The 6,062-nt window shown below is 42.3% G+C and overlaps 1 pseudogene across 1 annotated transcript; it reads left to right on the forward strand.

Moving 5' to 3' along the window:
* The first annotated feature begins 459 nt into the window (after positions 1 to 459).
* Positions 460 to 5,519, forward strand: LOC148007029 (sperm motility kinase Y pseudogene; annotated as a pseudogene). Its single transcript, XR_015646113.1, has 3 exons — positions 460 to 494; positions 2,077 to 3,668; positions 4,395 to 5,519. The product of XR_015646113.1 is annotated as a sperm motility kinase Y pseudogene (transcript).
* Positions 5,520 to 6,062: the final 543 nt, after the last annotated feature.

Here is a 6,062-nt window from a genome sequence, read left to right on the forward strand (position 1 = left end):
TGGGGATTGAAACTCAATTCCTTACCCTTGGGAGGCAAGTGCTCTGCTTATCCCTGCAGCTTTTTCTCAGGTGTTTGATGATAACCTAGAGCCTTTCTGAGGATTTATGAAATCAGTGTCATCTTGATGGGTCAGTTTAGAAACACAGCTTTGTTTTTTTTTTTATTTTTTTAACAGTGTACCATCAGTTTGAGGCTAATCATTCAGAATTCAATGAAAAAGTGACATCCTGAGTGTAGACATGACGACTTTGAAGCAGGAGGCATAGAAAACATTCAAAACAGAGAACCGAGGAGAGGTAAACATCTTACAGGCTTTGATTTCTAAAAGCCTTAAATCTCTCCACAGCCCACAGAAGCCAGAGCCTTGAAGCCCTTCCCAACCATGTCATGACAGGTCCTATTGTGACCTCATGAGGAGCTACTGTGAGGCATCCCAGCCAACAGATGTTAAGCTGTTGCCAGGCCTGGATTTCTTTGAGTGCTTTGAAGGAGGTGTGGAGTGGAGCCCTCTGCGACTTGTTTGTATCTTGTGAGCTGTGTGTGGTTGTGTTGGATTTTACTGTACTGTGTATATGTGTATGTATCAGTGTGTGTAAGAGTGTGTGCTGACATATTTGCCTGTGTGTGAGTGTGTGTACACATTCGCTTGTGTGTTTGTCAGTATATGTAGGAGTGTGTGAGTTTACAGGTTTGTTTGTGTGTATGTTTGTATGTGTGTACCACTTCTTTTGTGTGTGTGTGTGTCCCTGTGTGTGTGTGTGTGTGTGTGTGTGTGTCTGTGATGTGCATTTTTCCAGGTTTACTTGTGTGTAAGTATGTGTGTGCCTGTTCCTACGTGAGTGTGTTTTGTATGAATCTGGGTGTTTGTCTGTGTGTGTGCCTGTGTGTGTGTGTGTGTGTGTGTGTGTTTGTGTGTGCACGCACGTGCCCATCCCCTTTTGCCCCTTGGATCTATATTACCTGCACTTCAGAGCAAAAGAGTGTAGAGGCTAGAAGTCACCCTGGCTCCTGTTCCTGAGGCAGGTCCTCAACCTCATTTTCATGACAGGCTCTCTCACTGGCCTGCAGCTGCCCAAGTACCTGTCTTGGGTCTCCAGTGGCTCCCAGGAATTTGATATGCCAACCCCATAATATCAGATTAAAGGCCTACGTAGACTGCTGGCTGCTTATTTATGGATTGATTTTTTTTCTATGTGTTTAAGAGATAGAATTAGGCCATATATTCTCAAGACCACTGGCTATTTCCTTTTTGTGGTTTTGTTTCATTATTTATTTATTTATTTATTTATTTATTTATTTATTATGGATTGCTGGATTCATTTTGGTGGTGGCTTTTATGTTCTCACATGCTATATTACTGCTTTGATTATTTACTGTTCTGCAGTCGGATGATTAACTCTATCTCCATTTTCAATGCCCTGCTGTTTCATCCTTTTACATTACTCCTGTTTCTCTATTTATTGAGTACAAGCAATCATTGGCTTAGACTTGATACAAATTTGCCCTTTGTGACACTTTGACTCTTCGGCCTTTGTTTAACGTTTACTATTCACTGATATTAACTGCCTTATTCCTTGTGGTTGGTTAATTTTAATTTTCAGTATTTTGCTCTGGAGAGTTGTGGATTTTTGTGGATCACTAGGTCCTGAAATTCAATGGAGTTTTCCCTTAAGTGTTGGCTTTTTACATTTGTTTGTTTTGTCTTATACTCAGTCTTTCTCCTCTCATTTCTTTCATCTGACCTTTTTCTTCAAACAATCCATTCACAGTTTTGATCAGGTTTAGCCGCCCAATCCTATTTTAGTATGACGATTTTTATTTTCATCATTACGTTTAGTATTTGTGTGCTCTTGGCTTTCTCTTTTGGGGATGGTTATTTGGGTGGCTTTTACTTATGATTCTTCATATTTCCCCCTGTTCATAATTTTACTCTATTTTTCTAGTCTAGTCTTTTCTTTGTTATTATTTTTTTCTTTTTGTTTCATTTGTTTTTTTAGGTTCCACATGTGTAATTTTAGTTCCTGAATTGCTCCATCTTTTTCATTATTTGATTCCATTTGTTTGTTATTTTTAGGTGGCATTAGTACTGATAAAATGCCTACAGAGACTGAGGAGGAGTTACCACCTTCTAGTCCCGATCCCAGTATCTCTCAGGAGGGAACCTTTCATTCCCAATATAAAGTACTGAAGACTATTGGAAAAGGAAGCCATGCCAAGGTCCTCCTGGCCCACCGCCGGCTCACAGGAACCCGAGTGGCGGTCAAAGTTCTCTGAAAGAACAAGCAGTGGTTCCGGCCAGCCATGACAGAAGCAAACATAATGAGAAAGATCAACCACCCCAACATTGTTTCTCTCTTACAAGTCATTGAAAACAAAACTAGAATATACCTCATAATGGAGCTGGTGGAAGGCCAACAACTCTACCAGTACATCAGAGAGTCAGGGCACATAGAGGAGGATGAGGCCCGGCAAATATTTGAACAGATATTGGCAGCAGTGAGCTACTGCCATGGAAAGGGGATTGTTCACCGAGACCTGAAAGTGGACAATATAATGATTGATAAAAACAAAAAGGTCAAAGTCATCGACTTTGGGCTTAGCACCGAAACACAACCTGGACAAATGCTAAACCAGCACTGCGGTGCGTATTCTTTTGGTTTCCCGGAACGCTTCCTTGGACTTCTGTATGACGGGATGAAGAATGATATGTGGACAATAGGAGTGGTCTTGTATTATATGGTAGTGGGAAAGCTCCCATTTGATTCTGTGATCATCCAAGAATTACAAATACAAGTTGTCGCAGGGGTGTATCCTGCCCCCTGTGGGGTTTCAGAAGAACTGGAGAACCTCCTTAGTCAATTACTAACAGTAAATCCAATGTATAGACCAACAGCCAGCGAGGTGATGAAACACGCCTGGTTCAAAGAACACGGGAAGGGGTTCACAGTTCGTTGTGAAGAACCGCTTCCACTCAGGCCAGACCCTGAAATTTTGGGTGCGATGAAATGCATGGGATTTCAAGCCTCTGTAATAAAATACTCCCTAATAAAAAGAAAATATAATGAGGAAATGGCAACTTATTGCTTCCTACAACAGCAGGCTCTCCCGGGGTATGGCTGCACAGCCCAGGCACAGCAAGTGAGTCCCATTGCAGCCCCATTTCCTAGCCTTGATCCTGCTGCTGCTTTTAGATTACAAAGAAAGAGGAGTGGAAGCCTGCCAGTCCTTGACACCTTGCAGGTGTCATTCTCCCAAGGTCACGTATCTCATTATGGCCAGAAGGTTCATACAAAAGGAGGAAGAAGGTCCACTGTTGCTGGTCGTCTCAGGCCACTACCGATGACACCTACACAGGACCACTATCACAAATGTACCATGAGTGTCCCATACATTCAAACAACAAGCATCTTCAGTGAGAAGAGTAGCAACAAGGAAATAAAAGAAGATAATCTACTCTCCCACAGAGCCCCATTAGAGGATAAGCCCATCTCCAGCAGGGTCCGGCACAGAGGTTTTAAGGGGTGGACCAGGAATATAGCAAATGCCCTGATAAAGCTTTGTTGCTGCTTGCCAAGGAGAAAGAAACCTCGCCTGGGCAGAACAGAATCTCACCCTAGAAATGAGCCACAGGGAGAGTCCAGATAACAAGCAGCAGGCACAGCCCAGGTACCTTCGTGCTTTGTCCTTTCTAGTTTGCTCTATGCTGGTCCTTCCTCTGTCTCTGGTTTCCATTTTCCCCACAATTCTTACCTTGTATCTTCTGTAAGTTCTTTTATGAGGTTTCCCCAACACCAAGCCTTCTCCCTCTTCTTGATTTCTCCTCTTCCCAGCAGGGACTCAATATGAATTCCCCACTCTACAGAGTTTTCTTGTTGACCCAACCCTTCAGATGGACTCCAGCTCCCCCTTAGGCCAATAGCTCCCACAGGGTGAGGACTAGAGATTCATGGGCTCATGGACTCATCCATGGGCTACTGGTTCTAGCACATGTGGTCATCAATCACAAGTGCTGCAGAACAGAGTCTTATGTTTTCAAATGTAACATCCCACTCCATTAAGCCTTAAAATTAATAACAAGGTTTGTCACTGAATAAGTATCAACAACCTAGTTTGTTGGTTATTGTTGCTGGTCAGAATCCTGCATGCATGCATATTGTTTTACATACTGATTTTTTCATTCCTAAGACCTAGCAATTGATATATATATATATATATATATATATATATATATATATGTAACATTTCTAAATGATTTCTTTCAAAAATCTTAACTGAGAAGTAGAAGAGAAGATTTGATAAAATAATAAGGCAATCAAAGCTCCAAATGGTAATCTAAGTATTCTACCGCATAAGATTTTTGCTTAGAATAAATTGACTTTTTTTCTCTCACAGTGCCATCTTGAAATTCTGTCATGTCCTGAGTATAAACAGGAGGTGATTTCAGACACATGGCCAAGGAAAAGACACCAGCAGAAGCTACAGCACCAACAGGAGAAACAGCAATAGCACCAGCAGCATTAGCAGCAGAAGGAGGAGGAGAAAGAGGAGGAAGAGGAGGATTCCCCAACACCAATCTCTTCCCTCCTCTTGATTTCTCCTCTTCCCAGCAGGGACCCAATATGAATGATGAGTTCCCCACTCTACAGAGTTGTCTTGTTGACCCATCCCTTCAGATGGACTCCATCTCCCCCTTAGGCCAATAGCTCCACAGGGTGAGAACTAGAGGGTCATGGGATCATGGACTCTTCCATGGGCTACTAATCCATAGATAAACGGGCCTGTAATACCAGACACTCAAGACACACAGTAGGTAGGGGGATCAGAACTTCAAGGCTAGCCTGGTCTACATCATGAGTTTAAGATCAGCTTGGACAACTTAGTGACACCCTTTTTCTAGAGGTGAGGAGGGCTAAGGCTACTAACTCAGTGGTAGAGTACTCGTGGGGAAACAGACTGCTGTCCATTGATACCTCTACTTCCTTGCTCGGAAATACACAATGGTATTAGAAGAGTCAAAGGTTCCTGGCCTAGCATCCACTATTCTATTTGCTCCATCATTAAGGGTGCAGTTTTTGGTATTTTGGTCAGGGATCAAATCTATGAAATAAAACTTAAGCAATACTCTCATTGCTGTCAGAGTGGGAGGTGGATGATAAATGCTTGCCCACCTGCATCAGTACAAAGCTGGTTCCTTGGACTCCCTGCAAACACATCACTGCTAACTGTGTGCCTTGTATAGGGTTTTCCAGCACTGTCATAGCTTGAAAACCTTCCCTGCTATGGACCCTTGAGTGGGCATCCTGCCTTTCTCAGTCTCAGAATGGAGCAAAGATCCCCTGCTCACCTCTAGGCTCACAGGTCAGGGACCTCTTCCATCCCATAGTGAACAAGACTGGCACAGCTGCACACACCTTGGAAAAAGAATGTATTGGCAACCCTTAACAAAAAAGATGGTTCTTACTTCCGATTATGGCATTCTATAAAATACGGGTATTTCCTGGTATAATTACACATGTCATTGATTGTGTGTGTGCGTATGTTTTTTGAGGTTGGAGGGGGATAATTCATTTCTCTAAGCCCCTTCCTCAATGCTGGGTGATAAACATTGACTCTCATATAGATTTTAATAATTATACATTTATTTATATATTTTTAAGATTCGTTTATTTTTCCAACTTTTGTAGCTCTTTCTGTGTGTGTGTGTGTGTGTGTGTGTGTGTGTGTGTGTGTGTGTGTAATTAGATATAATACTCAGGGTCAGTAATCCTACCCTTGAGCTACCTTATAACTTTTTATGTTTTAAACAGCTTTATTATGATATCTTTGATATATAAAGCTGATATGTGCTAGAGGTGACCATATTGATGTTCTTAAAGACATGTTCTTCCTCAGATACAGAACGCGAGCTGGCTAAAATCCTTGGTACTCCTGCAGATTAACCTTGTAATGCAATGAAGCAATGGGGCACATACTAAGCACACTCCATGAGCTGCTTCCTAGGTTGGTAGCACTGGCTCCATCCCAGGCACAGCAGGAGTGGGCAGCTGTAAGGTTGAGGAC

This window comes from Rattus norvegicus, chromosome 1 (genome assembly GCF_021556685.1).
Source record: "Rattus norvegicus strain SHRSP/BbbUtx chromosome 1, alternate assembly SHRSP_T2T, whole genome shotgun sequence".
In the NCBI taxonomy this organism is placed as follows: domain Eukaryota; kingdom Metazoa; phylum Chordata; class Mammalia; order Rodentia; family Muridae; genus Rattus; species Rattus norvegicus.